Source organism: Mytilus edulis, chromosome 1 (assembly GCF_963676685.1).
Source record: "Mytilus edulis chromosome 1, xbMytEdul2.2, whole genome shotgun sequence".
In the NCBI taxonomy this organism is placed as follows: Eukaryota; Metazoa; Mollusca; class Bivalvia; order Mytilida; family Mytilidae; genus Mytilus; species Mytilus edulis.
In genome coordinates, this window is record NC_092344.1 from 27,980,919 (window position 1) to 28,002,882 (window position 21,964).

The 21,964-nt window shown below is 32.8% G+C and overlaps 1 long non-coding RNA gene across 1 annotated transcript; it reads left to right on the plus strand.

Moving 5' to 3' along the window:
* The first annotated feature begins 2,104 nt into the window (after positions 1 to 2,104).
* Positions 2,105 to 4,125, plus strand: LOC139528917 (uncharacterized). The gene is made up of 2 exons (XR_011665725.1): positions 2,105 to 2,329; positions 3,417 to 4,125. It is a non-coding gene; the product is annotated as an uncharacterized lncRNA (long non-coding RNA).
* The last annotated feature ends 17,839 nt before the right edge of the window (positions 4,126 to 21,964 follow it).

The window sequence follows — 21,964 nt, forward strand, 5'->3', positions numbered from 1 at the left end:
TTTGTATTCTGTTGACACAAAATTCTATATTCTGTTGACATTTATACAAAACAATGTCTTTCCCTTCAGGAATTTAGTTAAAATTGATGTGGTTCATAAGGGAACAGAACATTCGATTTTCATATATATATATATATATATATTTGTTTATAAAAAAAGATACCGTATTATTGCCAACGACACAACAACAACAGCAACAACATACATTTTATTTGCCAATCATGGCACCCAAAATGAGCGGAATAATCACAACTCTCCACAACAGATCAGATGACCAGAAATTAACAAATATACGTCACCATACGGCCATCAATAATGAGCAAAGCCATATCGCATAGTCAGCTAAAAATGGCACCAAAATGACAAATGTCAACGAATTCAAACAAGAAAACTAACGTTCTTATTCATGTACAAAAATGAAAGAACAATGAATGAATATGTAACACACCAACAAACAACAACCACTGAATTACAGGCTCCTGACTTCAGACAGGAACATATATACAGAATGTGGTGAGGTTAAACATGCTAGGGTCTTCCCCCTAAACCTGGAACAGAGTTGTAATAGTACTACATAACAACAAACTATAAAATGCAGTTGAAAAAGGCTTATTTAACTTTAAATAACAGATGAATGCAAATAGAAATGCATCTCAGTAACAAAAACATAATGGACGTTACCGTTACTCAACAAAAAAGTCACTAAATACAGATCTGAGAGTACTTGTAGTTACTGACAGCTAGTTCAAAGCCACTAACAACTAATAACAAAAATCATGCATCTAACTTCAAAGACTTAGTTCATAGTTTTTTATACTTCTGTTGATTATATTTAATCTTAGTTTTTTCCTTCTGTTAAAAAGAGATTAAATAACAGACGCAATGTTCAGCAAATTTGTTTTAAGATGGCAAATTTGTGTTACATTCGTTTAATTTATTATAATGCACACAAACTAAAGAGACAGAAAGACAAAGTTTGCCTCCAACGACAAGCAAGAATAAACCAAGAAACAGAAAACAGACAATTTTTCAATGTCCTATTTGGCTGGCTTTCATATATTATTCCCATTGTTGTTATAAAGTAGACAGAAGCAATGAAGAATCGATAATAGTGTGGTGCTTGAATATGAAGAAAAGAGAATAACAGGCAAAATTAATAATAAAAAGTGAAAAATGATATAGAATATTACAGAATACAGAAATGAAGAAACCACTTCCAGACCAGACCCTTTTATAAGTTGCACATTTTTTAAATTTTTTTTTGCCTTTTAAATCTTTCTGTTCGGACACCATATTGGTCCGACACCCCAATAGCCTGACGCCCTATTAGTCCGACGACCAATTGGACCGACACATGAATACTAGTAATCCGACACATAATTATTGAGCAATACTTTGTATGAATAATATTTATATTTCAAGAGGATAATCCCAATAGTTTAAAATTATCCTACTGAGATTCCTCAAAATAATAACATAATAGAGTACATGTATTAAAAATTTGCTTAATGTCCAGTGGCAAATATTACATGCATGTTCAAAACAATTGTTAAATAAGTACAATAGGTAAGTCCTGTAAAAGATGTCATCTGGGGTGAAAGAAGGTCAATAAAACTTGGACTGCCACTGGACAACGAAAGCATATGGAAGGTGGACAGGAATTTGCCCTGCTGCATATTCAGACAAAAGGCCACCGACGGCCTCTCAAAGAGTTGTTGCAATAGTTATTAACCCGCAGAGATCATGGCACTCTCTTTCTATACATGCTATATGAGGCATCCGATTAAAGGTGACCAATCTTACATTTGTTGAAAATTAAACATCCCGCACAATTTTACTACCAATGGTTTTACTGTTTTTACTGTATCACATGAACATTATCCGTTGTGATGACAGACTTGCACTTCTGGTGACATTTTCTTAGTGAGAATGTGTTCACATATGGAACATATCTTGTCCTTATGTCCCACGTAAGTGTCATCAATAACTCCTGAACCACTTTACAGAATTTTGTAAATCATCGATACAATCTTTATCTCATGGTGTATTTTTTCAAAGGATAATTTACAAAGTGTTACGTCCATAATTAATACCATAACATGCATGTTGGGAATAACAACTTTTTATAAATGCATGCAAAGTATTTGATGCAGTATGATCTATTGTTATAGGTATCTAAAAATGGATCCCACCAGAACACAAAGACTAAGTCTATGAGGAAAATAATGTTTTAGATCAACGACTAAAAATTGTCATGAACAGAAAAATATGAGATAGAGATAGAACTGGTATGAAAGGTGACAGTAGAACATTGAAATAATTTGAAAAGGTAGGTATATATATAGTTTTACACTCAATTATGATTTTTTTAAAGTAAGTATTTGCAGTTATTCCTATAATTTTATTTCAATATCATGAAATGTTGTAGTGTGTTCATATGACAACAAACCAACAACGAGCAAGTTCAAAAAAATAAAGAGTAGAAATACATTCTTCAACAATTGAAAGATATCATTAAAGTTAACAAAGAAGTCTACGGGAAGTACATATCCGTACACACAACTTCTCATTTAACTGTTTCACAGATTGCATTGATATTGTGCTCGAATAATCAGATTATATTAATACATATGTGTTTTGTTGCCGATCCAAAGATGTCAGAGTGTTACAGCAGGACATAGTTGAACTTAGGAACCTAAAGGAAATATAAACAAAGATCTCCTTCTCTGTAACCGAATAACAGATTTAAAAGATAGTAATTTATTATAATGAGAATTGCCACTGGTACTAATAATGAAAAATATCACAAAAAGATTACTTTTATTTAATTTTTGAACTATTGCATATGTATAAAATGATAAAAAGTTGTAGGATTGTCACTGAGACAACTATCCACCAAATTTGAGACGATGTGAATGTGAACAATAATATACAACTGTGCAGACTTCAACAATGAGAAAACCCATACCGTATTGTAAAAAGTGCAGCCCGTATTGAAAACATGGACATTTGCCATGAACCCAGACTTGGGACACTAAAATTCTTCTCCAAATCGTATAAGATCAGGCCCTGAATTCATACAAAATTTTCTCAGTGCCCGGAGAAAAAAAATCGTGGTCAAAAATTGAAATCCAGCATTTTGATTGGTTGATTTGTTGATTTTGGAGTTTGAGTAAATAACTGACTCGAAAGTTTAATGACTTCAAGGCCAGTTTTCAAGTAGGTAAATCAAACATTGTTCCATTCTTTTCTTTCATTTTTCTCCCTGTATAATATAAACCTTGTATAATTAACGTTATACCACCTTTAGTAATGCATGTACACTGATTCACATTATGTCATGGTTGACCTATGTTTAATCTTTAATTGGACTTTAACAAAATGATAAATGTTATAATCCACTTTTTCCTTTCCAGAAACAAGTTGGCAAAGATATATATCACATGCATAGGAAGAGCAATGGAAAATAACATTGAAGCAGAATTATGAAACAGTTATTAAAAAAAAACCATTAAATTGATAGAGAGAAAAACACATTTTTTTTAACTTTTTAATGCTGTTCATTCTTAAGATTACTGTTTATTGTATTTCGATGGAAGTTATTGCAGTTGATAAGAAGATAGAACAAAAAATTGAGTTCTTCATCTTGTTTTATTCAGTCAATAAAAATTAATTTTTAAAAGCAAACAATATATGTTCAAAAATCAAAAAGGTTAATTATGTACCAAATGACCTCCGTCAGACATTAATCAGTCTGTTGGAAATCTTTCTTTAAATTTTTATGCTTATTTTACAAAATGTTCCTCTGTTTGTATGTCTGTAAGATTCAAATCAATCAGAGATTTCTGAGGAACTACAAACCAAGAGTTTCTGAAAGTCATCAGTCCTCATGTGAACATGCTATACTGAGTAATGCAGTTCTCACCCTTTCAACTCCTCGTTAACGGGATGCCTAAATATTGTAACACCAAATTTCATATATTATTTTCGTAAAATACGCTGTGCAGTTTTATAGGAAAGAGTACAAGAGTTATGCATACATGTATTTAAGTTACTATTCACAATACACTCATTACAAGTGAATGAAATTGCAGCATGATTAATGTATACAAAAAAAAAAAGAAATCTGTCAATAAATGTATTTAACCATTAAAAATCTTACAATGAGCATATGATTGGAAATTTATTTATGAGAACTTAGACTAAAAAAAGTGGTCGTATTCTGAATATTCGCTCAGCTCACAGTAAAAGGAGAAAAACATACACTGTTCAGTCTGAAGGTACCTGTTCATGTAAGGGGACATGTCTTATAGCAGATTCTCTCCTTGTGGTGAACTAGCATGTTAAAAAGGAGCTCAGTGCATTATTGGTCTAGTTCTGTACAAAATATGTTAATTACATTGTATTTATATCTGAGTATCATGTCCTCTTCCTGCACTTAACTTGCCACTGGATCACATAACATCAATCCATCCACCCATCTTCTCAAAAGTAATATATCGAGTTCCAATGTTCAATATGTTCTGATTTGACTCAAGCAAGATATAAATACATGTAATATGGTATTGTCAAATAGAAGTATTAATAAGTATTAAAAACATGAACCTTGTAGACCACACAAGATGAAATTCTGACAATAAATATGACATAAAGCCAGAATATTTAAAAAAAAAAAGCTAAAGTAACTCGAAGAGCTGAATCTAAAGCTGAACCACTTCAGGACAACAAAAATCAGGGAAATAAAAAAAAACATAACGAAAACATTAACATGTCAAGATATGGAAAATGAATGGAAATGGGGTAAGTGTCAAAGAGAACTATTAACCCACCCTAAATATACAAAACAACTAGGCATCACTATAAAGATACAGTCTGATTTAAAAAGTGTTATAATAAAACAGTACTGAAGAAATTAGTAACGAAACACTACTTACGAAATCAGTACTGAATCATTACTGACGAAATCAGTACTGAAACAGTACTGACAAAATCAGTACTAAAACAGTACTGTCAAAATCAGTACTAAAACAGTACTGTCAAAATCAGTACTAAAACAGTACTGTCAAAATCAGTACTGAAACAGTACTGTCAAAATCAGTACTAAAACAGTACTGTCAAAATCAGTACTAAAACAGTACTGTCAAAATCAGTACTGAAACAGTACTGTCAAAATCAGTACTGAAACAGTACTGACAAAATCAGTACTGATTTCATTGAAAGTATAACATTATAAGTTTCAGTCTTTCCTAACAGTACTGATATGCACGAGGGTAGAAATGTACCAAAAAAGTATGGGTGAATTATTGGTAGTGTACTACACAAGCAGTTCAAGGATATTCCGGGAAATTTTCCGATTTAAATAATAATCAATAAAAGCTTCTTTAATAGTTATCAAAGGTACCAGGATTATAATTTAGTACGCCACACGAGCGTTTTGTCTACATAAGACTCATCAGTGACGCTCATATCAAAATATTTAAAAAGCCAAACTAGTACAAAGTTGAAGAGCATTGAGGATCCAAAATTCCAACAAGTTGAGCCAAATACGGCTAAGGTAATCTATGCCTGGAATAAAAAAATCCTTAGTTTTTCGAAAAATTCAAAGTTTTGTAAACACAAAAATGTATAAAAATGACCACATTATTGATATTCATGTCAACCCCGAAGTGTTGACTACTGGGCTGGTGATACTCTCGACGCAGCTACATTAAGGCCGTTTTCACACTACTTTCGACAAGGGCAGATAACTCCGTTCAATCTCATTAAATATTCATGCGTCGTTGTACACGCCGCCATGATGGAGAAGAAAAAATGTCCAGTTCACCATCTTTTGATGAAGCAGCGTTGAAGCAATCGTTGCCTTAGGATGCGGAATGGTCCAAGTCAGGGTAATTATAGAAAAATTGTAAAAAGTCATGGATAAATTATATGATTTAGGCGATTTTCTGTCGAGTATTAAGCCCCGCCCTCTCCGAATATTTAGCCAATCAAAAAATACCTGCTTCATTTAGAAGCTTGCATTAATATTTTTCTCGAGCACCTGTAATGTGACGAAAAATAGGAAATATGGACAGAAATGTGGAATTTGTGTTAATCTAGATAGATATTTAGTAAGAATTAATTAACCCAACAACATCACAAAAAATGGAAACGGTACGTTTAAACGGAGTAGTCTGTAAATCTCAGGCCTCCGACTTGTGATGTTGTGCCTCCGACAGTGTCGGGGGTATAACTAGCCTAATTTATGCATTCTCTCGGTTAAAAGAAGTTATTTGCACTGATCTATTCTATTGTTTTCACATTTTTGTTGATTTAAATGAATGTTTGATGCATTTCCTTTACAAATGAAGATATACACAAAAAAGGGGGGGGGGGCACATTTATTACAAGATGGTGAAATTATACCCCCTCATCATGTTTATATAGTCCAAGCCAGGAAAGTGATATATTTATACCAGAATTGGTGCAGTTATGCAGACAATCTTGCTGATTGTGTGGTCAAGCCCTTTCAGTCATTCATTTTGTGATAGCTATGCAGCAATTAACTTGAAGCTTCTATCAAAATTCTAAAAGTAATCGTTTAATAGGCGTAGCTCAATATTATCCTCGTCTCTTGGTTGTTCTTGCCATTAAGAATTGTGATGTCACGCTTTCAATACTTGTTATTTTTACTTTGGCACTTTCCTATGACCGATTGGAATAGACTTAATGATTAGTTTAGTTAGCATATGTTTAAAAGCTGTACAGTATATTGAGTCAGTAGTTTCTAACGATAATGATAATTTGAGATACATGTACATGTTATTTTCACTATTGTCTGTTTGATACTTTTCTTCAACTGATTTGTAAACACTTGTTGATCAGCGTTGTTAACATGTTACACATATGTACCGTAGTTATGTGTAATAATATTTTACATGGACTTTATCTTCAACTACTTGTTAACATTACCTTGTAAGGTTAGTTAAGCTGTACAGTACTCCAAATAATAATAATACTGATATTTGAGATACATGAAAGATGTTATTTTTACATACATGTAATTAGGTGACACTTTCCCATGACTGATTTGTGAACACACTGTGCTTGTGCTCTGACAGCCTTGTTGACATGTAACACTGTTACCATGGTTTCGTTCAAATATTGATACTAGACAGATTCGTAAACACACTCTATATATGTTCTGGGCCATATGAGTATTTGGACCATACATGCTTATATATATAACTTATATTGTCGGACCATACATTGTATGAGTATATACTCGTTTGGTTATGAACGGGCCGGACCATATGAGTATTTGGACCATTCAGTACAGGTATTTTTTCAAATATGCATTAGAAACATTTCAATAATACAATAATCTTTGTTACATTATAAATGTATTATTTTTATAAATCATTGGCTATACATATACATTAAATATAGATACCAAAGTCAGCTGATCTAAGTTTTCATCTCTAACTGTATTTTTGCTTGTATGTTTAGGATGGCATTTACTTCCACACGTTTATATCTTAGCTTTTTTGCATTTGCACGTCTTGGTTGTGCACGAATCTTTTCATTAACATCTTTTGCATGTTTTGCTTGTAAGTGACAATTAAACTAGCATTCTTTGCAGCTGCGTGCAGTGATATCAAGGTCTCAGGCCATACCGATGTGTCTGCAGTGTCTTTAAGAGGCTCTAGATCTTCAATATCGTAACATGACTGCAGTACACTTCTAGTATATTCACAGAAAAAATATTTATAAATTAACTTTAAACTATGGTCCTTGGCGGTGATGTCATCCACTTTACACAATAAACGTGGTAAATCACCACCGATATACGCAACATAACAAAACTTCATTTTACAATAAGTGCAATTGATTTTTGAGATCTTCTTATTGTTCTTACAAGTAGTGAGTAAACTTCAATGTGTGAAACTGCTTTTTTTTATTTAGTTAAAAAAAAATTCTTATAAAAATATAATAAAATTACCATTTTAATGACATGACAACTAGAAGGGTCTGACATACCTTACGAAGAGTTTAGAAAACGTGTTAATTACCCAGATCATATGCGTACAGTTGGACCATATGAGTATTCATCTTACCTCCTATACATTTCTAAGAATATGATTGGTTAAAAGCGTCCTCGTGGAGACTGTGTATATTTGATACCAGGTTAGTAGGAAGGCGTGTCTTATTTCATACACGGTTAGTAGTAGTGTTTTGTCCCTTTATATTCTATATTAGGCAAAAGGGAGGCAGGGCTTATTTCATACACGGTTAGTAGTGGTGTTGCTTCCCTTTATAATAACAAAACGGTACTAAGAAAAAATCTTAAAGGTTTCAACAGCTACGAAATTGATGATTAAGATGGAAATAAATTCATGAAACGCATTTAAACCTAACAAGTTGTTATTATTGGCATCTGTTTTTTTAGGATTGCCAGAAAAGCTTCTTAATGCTAACAGTATTGAAGACTTGCTCATTTTGTTAGTAGTTTAAATTTCACACATTAAGACAGTCGGTAAGATAAATTCGTTACATAGTGTGCTAGTGACGTGATACGGTATATACATGTATGGGGTCAGTAAATTCAATATGGGGAGTCGAGCCTCGCTCTCACCCCATATGGAATTTACTGACCCCATATATTCCGTATTACATTTAGGTCACTAGCACACTATGTAACTAATAATACCCATATAGTCATGACCATACTCATAAGGTCCAAATACTCATATGGTCCGGAACATATATATATAGTCAGTTTGAGTAATAATTATCACATAATACCCTATGGACATGGATATGCTTTTCATATCATCATTTTTGAATGCGTTTCATTTCATACTGGATAAAAAAAATCAATATACTGTACATAGGCACATACATGTATATGCCAGAAAAGAAGTCATGTGCCAGCTACACTGTATATATACATTTACATTAATTAACATTTCCCGTCATCTATCACTGGTAGACCTATTTGGCAAATGACCGCGATTTTTGGCAAATCTCCGCGGAACGGAAAATAAATAGAGCTTCATCGTATATTTTTCGTTTTACAGTATATTTTGCGGTTCTCCGGAGATTTTCCGTGTCTCAGGGAATTATCCGCGTGTCTCAGGGAATTATCCGTTTGTCCGATTAAACTGGTGTGTATTGAGTCAGTGATAGAACCAGTGATGCGTGAGCGACGGTTATTAATAGATCGTTGTATAATCCGTTATCTGTGAGCAACGGTTATTAATAGATCGTTGTGATTATATACACTGTTTACAGTCAGATAAAAATAACCGTCTTATTACCCTTTTCAGTCGAGAAATAAAAAGCGGTGGTTTTGATATTAAAGTTACTTGCAATTTAAATATCGAATTTAGTTCAATAAAGAATAATCTATTTAAATGTGACCAATGAACAGGAAAATGCACGTGGTAACTTTGCAATACTACAAATATGTTCACCTTACAAAATTCTTCTTTATTGTCATGTTAAGATAAATCAGTTCCTGTAAAAACAGTAAAAACAGAGTCTTAATTACTGCAGATGCCGTAATCCGACATAATGTCATACTGATTTGACACTTGTCTAGTGTGAGTAACACCTGCTGTGATATTTTTGCAATACAACATGGACAAGCGGAAGGTCGTAAATCAATCTGTTGATCCGAATTTAACTTTACCTGTACAGATATTTATTTATGGAGGATATCATAGATACATTTAATAAATTGTATTGTATTCAATGGAGATAATTTAAATACACAATATAATTTATTAAGACATATTTGCAGGTATACATTGAACATGTTTTCTCCAACCAAGAAGGTTTGATATTGAATGCTTTTTTTTTGTTTGTTTTTTTATCAAACTTCGATCTGATCAGTCTCGTAGATTATAAACGAGTAATTCGTTTATAGTTACACATTGTTACTCTTCTAACGTCTTTTTCTTTGTGCTATTAAAAAAAAACTCACAATTTTCCACATCAGATCGACATTTATATATATATGAATACTGGAAATCTTTTTTCCGTCCGACACCACGCTCCCCACAAGAGCCCCAAGATATAATCATACCTGTCAATCACTAGCCGCAAGTTGAACATTTTGGCCAGCCTTCCTCGTGCTTTCAATTATGACATCGTTGCGAATTTATTATTTTTAAATTGACATGTGAAAAGAATAAAGTGATTGGAAGTTTATTTTACGACCTATCAGAACTTCTTGTGATTCTAATAAGATTTTTCTTAGGCCGCATTTCTTCCTAACAAGAACTTTGTAAACGTTGTGTCGCGTGTGTTACTGTTTTCTAAACGATACACGAGTAGAAACAAATACATCGTTTGACAAATCTTTAATGATCCTGTTTGAATTGTCAATAATGCATGCACATGTTGTTGGTAATCAGACTTTTTTACAAACGTAGAAACAAATACTTCGTTTAATCAGGTTGAAGTTAGAAACAAATGCAGCGTTTGTACTAACAAACGACAAACTCGAGACGCATTTTTAGTGTTTGCATAGTTTGTCAAAGTTTATGTAAACTTTGCAAACGTATGTGTTTGAAAAAAATGATCAAAACATGTGCGAGCTTAGCCGTTTGCATCGTTTGTGTTAGAAAGAAATGCATCTTTAATGAGTCTGAATCCGTAACCGTCAAAATAGCATGCTTTACAAAAAGATCAGCCAATTCAAACGTTTCTTTACACAAAGATGATGTTAAGTACGTCATACATTACATGTAAATTAAACATTTATTTCAGTAAATTTTTTTCGTATCTATCTTTTTCGTATCTATCAATTTGGTTACAGGGTTTATGCAAGTAAGTTGTACCGTGTGGTGCGTTTTCAGATTCATTTCTCAACAACTTCCTGTGAACCGAAATATTTCGGCGGGGGTATCAACGGCGGCAAGCTTACAGTTTAACTTGCTTAAATTTTATTTAAGTCAGTTTATTGAAATAAAATTGAAAATGGAAATGGGGAATGTGTCAAAGAGATAGCAACCCGACCATAGAAAAACAGCAGCAGAAGGTCACCAACAGGTCTTCAATGTAGCGAGAAACTCCCGCACCCGAAGGCGTCCTTCAGCTGGCCCCTAAACAAATATATACTAGTTCAGTGATAATGAACGCCATACTAATTTCCAAATTGTACACAAGAGACTAAAATTAAAATAATACAAGACTAACAAAGGCCAGATGCTCCTGACTTGGGACAGGCGGAAAAATGCGGCGGGGTTAAACATGTTTATGAGATCTCAACCCTCCCCCTATACCTCTAGTAGCCAAAGTAGAAAAGTAAACGCATAACAATACGCACATTTAAAATTCAGTTCTAAAGAAGTCCGAGTCTGATGTCAGAAGATTTAACCAGATAAAATAAACAAAATGACATTGTTTTTGCAGAAGATTAATCCAGACATTAACGTACTTTGGCTTCCCATTTGTTCCACTGTGTAGGATAACGTATTTACGCATTACATCATTAATAATTACCAATATTAAAATGCTGAAATGCAAGTTGTATACTTATTATTTTACTAATTTGCGTTTTGGTTCCGTTCAAATTTGCTGTTATAGCATGTATAGATTCCTTGATTTTCATAACTTATCTAGTTTCAGTTGTTAAATACTAGTCAGTAAAGAGCTAAATATTTTGCCTTCCAGCAGAGCCAATAATTAAGCATCAGACGTATACTCGATACATTAATCATATATATATGTAATATCAGTAATGGACTCCTAGACTTTTTCTCCTTTTATAGCCGACTATGCAGTATGGGCTGTGCTCATTGTTGAAGGCCGTACGGTGACCTACATGTATAGTTGTTAATTTCTGTGGCATATGGTCTCTTAACGAGAGTTTTCTCATTGGCAATCACACCACATCTTTTTTTTAAACGGACTCATTTAGCATTTGTTATATTCTCAACAGTTGAGAAAAACTCCATGGATGACAAGTCAACTGGGGTTTTGAGTTGAACATTTTGATTGTGTATGTTTATAAGGGTTTGAATAGGATCTAATAGAAGAAGAGAGAATATATATGGACAAAAAGTGCACAACAAAGGGCCAAAAAAGTAAATAAAATAGACACCAAGAAAACAAAGAATATAGAATAATGGGGGAAAATATGAAGACTACAGAAAAATTACAACTATAAGACAATATTCAAGACCCTCGTATGTGTTCAAATACAATCTGTATACACTATAGTATATATCTTGCTATAAAGTTCCGTTCTCAATGTTATTTGCTCGAGCATGACTGTCTGATTCTATTTAATTTTTAAATTGATGTCCAGTGGCAAACATTTCTAGAGTCGTGTCATTCAGGAAGTAAATACAAGAAAAAATTAATCTGTTCATGCGCGGGTTGGTTAAAAATAGAGCTCCCTACATATATCTTGTTTAAAAAAATATTTATTTTACTCAGCTATCTTCAAGGCACTATCTTCTTCTGTTACATGAAATTGTGATACTGTGAAATTGACTGATTAGATTTTATTTTAGCCATGATTGCCAAAGTTTGAAGTAGTAGAGACCATTTCCGTGACCTGAGTTTTTTGCACTCTGTGGGTAAAATCCAGTCGTTTTTTTTTTTAGCCTACTGAGATTTTAATAACTTATTTTCGAATGATGGAACCATATCAAAATAATAAATTGAACACGGGTTTGACAGTCAGTAAACTGTCACACAAGAAATAGATTGAATGTTGCATGTACACTAGTCCAATTTGTAATGTTGTCTTTACGTCCTTCCACATTCTTTTTTTTTCAAAATCCGGGATCCGCTTTCGAATATATTATTATGGGAGTCTGTCAATGGAGCTAGAGATACATTTAACGACCTTGACTGGCTACACAACCCTTGCACGGTAGATAAATACATCATACACAGATACACTGGCTGGTTAAAGGGACAATAAACCAGAAGTGTAAATTGCCCCAGGTATTTTAAGTATATTGTGTGTAATGTGTCAACAGCCACGTGTTAGTGAATTCACAGTCGCTTGAATTCTAGTGATATATGTATGAAAAAAAAATTAAAAAAATACTGTTATATGTATAATATATATGAATTTTTTTTTTTTTTAAATACTGTTATATGTATAATATATATATATATTATACATATAACAGTATTTTTAAAAAAAAATTTCATACATATATCACTAAAATTCAAGCGACTGTGGTGAATTCAAAGATAATCAAAATGATCTAATTCACGTGGTAATCTACAATACAGCTACGCATCATCGCACATCGCAAACAACTAGCTTTGCATTGTAAGATATTTAATTATACCCCCGCTTTGAAAAAAGGGGGGTATACTGTTTTACCTCTGTTCGTCAGTCCGTCAGTCCATCCGTCCGTCAGTCAGTCTGTCAGTCAGTCCGTCCATCCCATGAATATTTTTCGTCACATTTTTTGTCAGGAACTACGTACACTACCAGGATTTCTGAAATTTGGTTTCAGGCTTGATATAAGTCAGCTACACTTGGAACTTGATGCGTTTTCAGATTCATCACTCAACAACTTCCTGTTTACCGAACACTTGTTTGATTTTACACATGATAGCCAAGTTGAAAATTTTTCGTCACATTTTTCTCAGGAACTACAATACAAGGATTTCAGAAATTTGGTTTAAGGGTTAATATAAGCCAGCAATACCGTGGTAATCCAAGGTCTGTCGTATTTAACTGTTTATATGGGAATTGGTGAAAAAGTCATAGTTCAAAGTCATAAATGAGCGTAAATAAGTGTTCCGTGAAAATTGTTTTCGAAAATCTAATTTGTTCATAATTCTTTTATGTAATAAACTTATTTAAATAAATGTGTACCTTCCCTTGTCTGATCACCAGCATGGCTAAAGGTATTACTCCCAAATGTATTGTGAAGTGACACGTTCAGGTATTCAAGCGATTTCCTGTCGGACTTGCAAGTTCATGCATCGCTTCACTTCTAAGGGTATTGATCAGTGTATACGACCGATAACTTGTAACTTTCCATTTTGAACTATCAGGTGTATAGTATAAATCTCTGTCTTGCGTGTCCGATATACTAGTCATTACTAAACGCATAAGCTTGTTTATAAATTACATTTCTGTTGTAAAGAATATTATTTATAAAAATCTAAATAATTCCAAAAAAAAAGATTTGATAAAATAAAAATCTGTTTTCACATTTTTTCCAAGTGTAAATTTGGGGAAATGTAAGTACTCGTTCTCAAAAGTGAAGGACAGTTTGAAACATACAAGAAATATTGATTTAACAAACAATACGCAGTTATCGACCATTCTTTTATACGCCTTGATAGAAAGTTACGGAACTATAGATAGTTGCAATTCAAAATTATATACATTTTTACATTGAACATAAGAAAGACACATACATTTTGTTTATTTGGGTTAAAAGTTTTGTAAATAAACTAGTCCTCGTATGACAACAGTATGTTATCATGGGATGTCGATGGACGAGAAAGAAGAAGAGAACTTATTTGAATTAAATACAGGTCGATATTTAACTTGCTTTGGGTTCATCGAAGTTATGGACATAGTAAAATCACAGATTTCTATTTCAACAATATTGTTCTCGAACAAAGGAAGGAGTTGTCATCACAATTGTTGGCTATAATGTATAATGATGTGAAGATGGTTCTGAAAGTACATTATGCAAAATTTCCTGTTCCGACATGCATGTTATATATGCCACTGGACAAACACTAATTATCCACAAGGGATGTGAATATTTTGCTGGAAAACTATTGAGTATCAAAGTTTCAAATTAATTTCGGGATTTATTTTCCTTCTTGGTATTCAATATTCAATAACAGAAAAAAAGAATAAACTGCTTGTCCGCTAAATAGGGATATTCTTGTTATAGTTATATTAAAAAATAAGGATATATGACATTAAATTGGTTCTGTCTTTTTTTTTAAACATCGTTAAAAAGATGTGTGTCTAAGGTGAACGACACAAGAAGTTCAACCCTGTAATACTAGTACGAGAGCATATAAACATTCCTTCTCAATAATATGGTTGTATTGGAAATCTTTTCATACAGATTGACAACTCATGGTCCGATATGCATGTAATATTTGCCACATGACGCCCATAGTTCTTTCTACCATCATCATCTTATTCTTTGATATTGCTGTAAACATCGATGGTTAACACCCAAACAAAATGGGAGTAATGTACCTTCTGATAGCTTCTCCGTGTTATACACTTGTGAAACTTAATATATAGACGAAATTTCGGTATTGAAATGAATCTACATCTCACAAACAGGATTTTTAAATAACGATTTTGAGCAATCGTTGTAGGTTCATGAATATTCATATGGTGCTTTTCTTTAGCGCCAATTGGAAAAAACGTATCTTTAAATAAAGTTTACATTATTAAACATATTCCTCAGAAATCAGTTATCATAAAACCATACGAGTTATGATAAACCTTGATAAAACACAGTTCTGTTATCATAAAACATAAAAGAATGCACTATGTAAACTGGAGTAAAATTATGAGAGTTCTAAGCACTGTACATGTACTATAGTAAAGTTGTAAGTCTGTTCTGTCACAAAACTTGTAAGCGATGGTCCATGCAGTTATATTCATGTCTGGAAATGTCCTTGGCTGTTTATCCAAAAGATATAGTCTGGTTTTTTTCTGTTTCCCATCGTTTTTTGAGAAATGCATTTAAGAGTGAATCGTTAACTGGGTAAAGACCAGTGGCAAATATCTCTCTGTTCGTTCTGTCGATTTGGGAAGATATTTTCTAATTCATTTGAAAATATCTATATGTGTTTGCAATGTTCAATGCTTGGACTTTGAAAAGGCGCTAATAAAGCTTACTAAATATTATTTTGATAAAAGAGGTAATACAACAAATTTAATTTTTCAAACAAATGATTCTGTAAACATCGCGTGTGAGGGTTTACACGGAGTTAAAAGAAAAGACAACAGGGCAAATCTGATGAAAAAAAAATCCCGAAAATTCGTAGTAACAGGAAATTAAACAGTAATTGAAACCCCCTCCTCAAACAAATGTACCTCATGACCTGTATTATGCTGAGGTACAATTTTTTTGGTGAAAAAAATATAGAATGCTGAAAGTGTTTCGATGTGCTATTGGAAAATCCAGTGAAAAAAATGGGTAGGGTTCACCAGGCCACGGCTTAGGTAGCACTTCACAGAAAATATAGTTACAATTGAGCCACAGAATGTTGAATAACCTTCCAACCCTGGCCTTCTAATACGTTAGGCCAACTGTTAGTGTCATACATGCAAAACTACAGACCTATCTACGGAGTGCTACCATACTCACATGCTCCCGATACTAATATGTTGAAGAAGTAATGAAATTAATAGAACCAGAGCCGGATTTAGTGGGGAATGGCGTTGATGAGAGTTTTTAATAGTCTTGATTTGATTGATTGATATACATGGAAGTTTTTAACGACACTGACTCAATGACTGGCTATACAACACATAGAAGCTTTTGACGACATTGACTGCCTAAACAGCCCTTTGAGTTTCTCAGTCGGCTATAAAGGGGGAATGACACGGTGTCCGCCCCCTTTTGTTGAAAAATAAATATTGATTATATAGGGAATCACTTGAGAATGACTGGAGCTGGTCCTCTCATGACATTATCAGTTAGTCTCCCCTCTCCTTATATATAAAAAAAATCTGGATCTGCCACTGAGAACAAGTTTAATAAATTAAAAAAAGAATGTGTCACTAGTATAAACGGATGCCCAATCCGCACTATCATTTTCTATGTTTAACAGACCAAGGACTTTCTTTAATCAGTATAGAAAGTCCCTGAGTGGACTGAGGAAATGAGGTAATTCTAATTTGGCATTAAATTTAGAAAGATCATATCATTGTGGACATGTGTACTAAGTTTAAAATTGATTGGATATCAACATCATCAAACACTACCTCGACCAAAAACTTCAACCTGAAGCGGGACAGACGGACGGACGAACGAACAAACGAACAGACAGACCAGAAACAATGCTGAGAATGGAACATCCAAAGTATATATTTTTAATCTTTTTGGCAAAATTACACCCATAAGGGTCAAGCAATATAAACAAACATTGTAATATAAGGTAATCTTATACACTCACACTCCTGAAACACAAACAAAATTAAAAGTCATCTGATTGCAATCTTATAACTGTTAATACTGATGAAGTCGCTTTATCATTGATTTATAAGATACAAGTTGTGACCTTCGAAATTGTTTTATATTATTTTATTTGTATATTTTCCTATAGACTTTTAAGGTACCTCCGTTGTCCTTAAAAAAATCCCTTCCATAATATCCAAAACTTCATCGTTGATTTGAAAAAAATATGATTTTAGATTTTCGATTATCAATTGATATGAACCTACTAGAGCCTCAACTTTCAAGCGCACAATCATTACACATCACTTTAACCCTGAGTTGACATTCCACAATCGGTCAGTAACATCACCTGTGTTTATAGTTACAGGGTATTTCCCGCCGTTGGACAATCCCGTGCAGTCGACACAATTGATTTTTCACATTCTCTATTATGAGCGAGGTCAAGTTTTAGATCAAGTTAATTACATATATTTTTAACGTTAATTATTTAATTATTAAAAAAAACGTATCATCATTTCTTTTCTTTTCTTTTTTTTTTTTTTGCTAGTATAGTAAATAAATCTCAATCCCGGGATGTAGATACACTTAACATTAGACCTGGAAGTGCCTTCTTATAAATGGAGAAACTGTCTTTCACATTAAAATTTAAAAGAATATTATCGCTCAGGCATATTTTAAATTTTGTAATAAGATGATTGATTGTTGGTTGTTTAACTTCCAGTGGCAAATATTCCATAAATGTCAGGACGAACTTAGTTTTAAGATCGAACTCTCAAAAGATAATTGAAAAACAGTAATGATGACAGAAGAACTTTGATACGTGTGAAATAACCATCCAATCTTTTAAATATAACTTATTTATATTTCAAAAAGTAATAGATTAGTTTACAAGACGTGCATTGACGTACTTTCATATCTTTAAAATGGAACTTCTTTGTCTAAAAGCCAACCCACGAGTTGTCGAAATCCAGTTGCATGCATACTATATACATACATATACATATTATGCATCGACGATCGTTGTATTACGTAACATACTGCTATACCAATTGACCCCTGATATCAACTAAGGTTAGAACTTCCTCCAGGCCGTTCATTTTATTTTTGTTCCAATAAACGGTTCTTCAATCAATTATAATTTCTGAAGTATTTACGATGAAAGCATTATTCTCAAATCGTCTTACACAATGATAAAATTGTATTTATACCACAATTGAAAAGTAATTTAATAAAACAAATGACAGATGAACTGATTAATTATAAAGATGAATGTATGTCCATATGCTCATATATGCACATTCGGACTAAAATTCGCAACTTGTTATTATCTCATCGTAGCATATTGTTAATTTTGCTAATATATGCCTTCAACCCCAAGAGGTATAAATGTGCATTTCATTCTGAAAGATTAATAGATCAGCAGGTGATCAAGACCGTTTTAAAAATTCCTATTTGCCAATGAAGTTTAAATGATCTGCGTCCTCAGAAATACGCATGTATTTTTCCATCATAAAAGTAAACCTTTAACCCCGAGAAATATATAATCTGTTTCTCTCTAAATTTACAGAAACATAATGTGATAAATTTTTGAAAATTCCTTATATCTCAATCGATTAATGATACTAGTAGTTCTGTAAACTTCAACATATATCACAATCTGTACCTCAATACAACCGTCCCTCACACTTAACGGATTATACAACGATCAATTAATGATTGAACGTCGCTCACGCATAACGGATTATACAACCGACCTATTAATAACCGTCGCTCACGCATCACTGGTTCTATCAATGACTCAATACACACCCGTTTTATCGGACAAACGGATAATTCCCTGAGACACGGAAAATCTCCGGAGAACCGCAAAATATTCTGTAAAACGGAAAATTTACGATGAACCTCTATTTATTTTCCGTTCCGCGCAGATTGGCCAAAAAACACCGATTTTTTTACAAAAATCACGGTGATTTTCCAAATAGGTCTGCCAGTGTATGTTAAAATAACTTTTAATATGGACATATCTCTGATTGTCATGTCATGATGTCACTATTAGAACGACTCCATGAGAGCTTCAGTCCTTTCACTTTAACTGGGTACAATTTTCTATATCCAGAAATTGCATGCCAGAAAGGAAGGCAAGTGAGAAATAAATATTAAAATTCAAATGTATGCTAAGTTAGCCAGCTATGTTGACATGTCAGCTTTGAGTTAAATACATTAATTGTACATGTTCGTACATTTGTACATGTACGTACATTTGTACGAACATGAAACCTACATAAACAGTATGTACATGTACATTGTACATCTTGAATATAATAAATTTGAAGCCGGTTCTGGATGACTACCAACTTACTAAAATGATCTAGTTATTTAAGCAAGATATTATATACAAAAAAGAAGATGTGATATGATTGTCATTGAGACAACACTCCACAAGAGACCAAATGTAACAGAAATTAACAGCTATAGGTCACTTTACTGCCTTCAACTATGAACAAAGCCTATACCTCATAGTCAGCTATAAAACCATATAGGTGTTCCAGACCACATGAGTATTTGGACCTGACCATACATGTATTTGAATCATATGGGTTAAATTGATTGATTGATTGTTGGTTGCTTTACGCTGCATTTGGGTTAAATTGAAATAAAGATTTATCAAAATCTTTATTTTTAGTTATAAAAGTTGAAATTATTACCATTAGATGGATAAAGTGAACAAGCGAACAATTGAAATTAGATATTTGATTAATTGTAAATCTGAAGGCTATTTTTGTTCTCTCGCCCAAGGTGACACTTGCTACCACAAGTAACGTAATATTTTTTTTATATTAACATGTTGCAGTTCATGCATGATCCTAAGCATTTGCACTTTTTGTAAAGTTGCTAAATATTATAAAATAATTGCCCTCCCACACTATATTTACTTCCCATAACTTCAATTTCAGTGGCCATAATTCAAGTAATGAATTACTGATCGACATGCTAAATATAAGAGATTAACAGATTTAATAAGCGTGACTTTTTTTTTAAATAGTTTGAATATAAACTTCTTATTTCAATTACAATTGAACTTTTTATATTAATTTGAGAGTTAAGTTATGTTGATCTGTTATATGCATTTGTATCCAATAAACTTGACTAACTTCTTAATACTAGTCGGACAGTTGCGTACGGTCGACCATATGAGTTTTTAAAAAAAGTATGCATACAGTCCACACCCTACACGTACGGTCCAATTACTCATATGGTCTGGTACATAGGCATTATATAGTTTTTCCACTTTTGTTTATATTCATTATGTTATTTAGTTTTGTAATTCAATGACATTTGCTGATGTAAACTTTTTTATTCAACATGCACATGCTATTTTTACATTTATATATAGCTTCCTAGAAGATCAGGCAGGATAACTCTTGGCATTATGCCATATTACCTGGCTGGTAACTGTTCATGTGCTATTTACATTAAAAATGTAGCACTTTACAGTTGCTGGGTAGGTTAAAATATCTCAGCATTAAGAACATGGCAGCAATAAAGAAGATGAGGCATGAAAAAATGAAACTGAAATGATTAGTTCCTTGGGTCATTGCCTATTTCAATTGTTGATGTAAAAGAAGTCCATACTGACCATGTACTTGTAAGTTTTACTATCTGGAATATGCTGTTTTACTTATATTATCAGCACAAACTTATTTAAGACTGTATGAAGTCATATAATTGCTTATCGCCACTTCATTTTGTGTCTGATCATGTGTGGTAATCATACCACATCTCATTTTTGTTGAGTCTCCGACTTTTGTCATAGAAGGGAGACATCACGATTCTACATTGTGTTGGCAGCAGCTTCCACAAATATTCACTCTGCGGTTAAAGTTTTGTAAAAAAGAAACTTGATTATCCCTATTTTACTTATAAATGGAGTTTTTCTTCTAGTAAACATAACATACCCGCTTACATGTTTAACCCTGCCACATTATTTATGTATGTGCCTGTCCCAAGTCAGGAGCCTGTAATTCAGTGGTTGTCGTTTGTTTATGTGTTACATATTTGTTTTTCGTTCATTTTTTTACATAAATAAGGCCGTTAGTTTTCTCGTTTGAATTGATTTACATTGTCTTATCAGGGCCTTTTATAGCTGACTATGCGGTATGGGCTTTGCTCATTGTTGAAGGCTGTATGGTGACCTATAGTTGTTAATGTTTGTGTCATTTTTGTCTTTTGTGGATAGTTGTCTCATTGGCAATCATACCACATCTTTTTTATATAACATTTACTCTGTGGTTAAAGTTTAAAATTTTAATAACTTTCTTAAACTATCCTGGATTTGTACGAAACTGGGACAGAAGGTTGTTTATGATCAAAAGCTAAAAAAAAAACTTATGGAGGAATTTAAATAGAGAAAAGTAGTCAACAACTGACCGAACAACGCATTAATTTTATATCACTTGGAAACCACGGTAATTCATTGTAAGCACTGTAATAAATGTATTCAATCGTAGAAAGCATCATACATTTTACATTGTACTACAGACCAGTAACATTCAAAATTAAAATTAAACTGTAGAAGATATGTGTGAGGAATGAAAATTATTTGTTCTTATTGCTGACAATAAAAAATTATTTAATATGACAAAACACAAGAATCCCTAGGTTACTCGTTTGCATTTTAAAAGTAAGGGTAACAGATGTTGAATTTAATATATTTGTACATTATTTTTTTCTATGTAACAGTTAATGATAACTGTTAGTTCATATCGTTTTAATTTAAACCAAATTATAGGACCATGATAGTTTTTTTATATCCAAACTTAAAAAACATA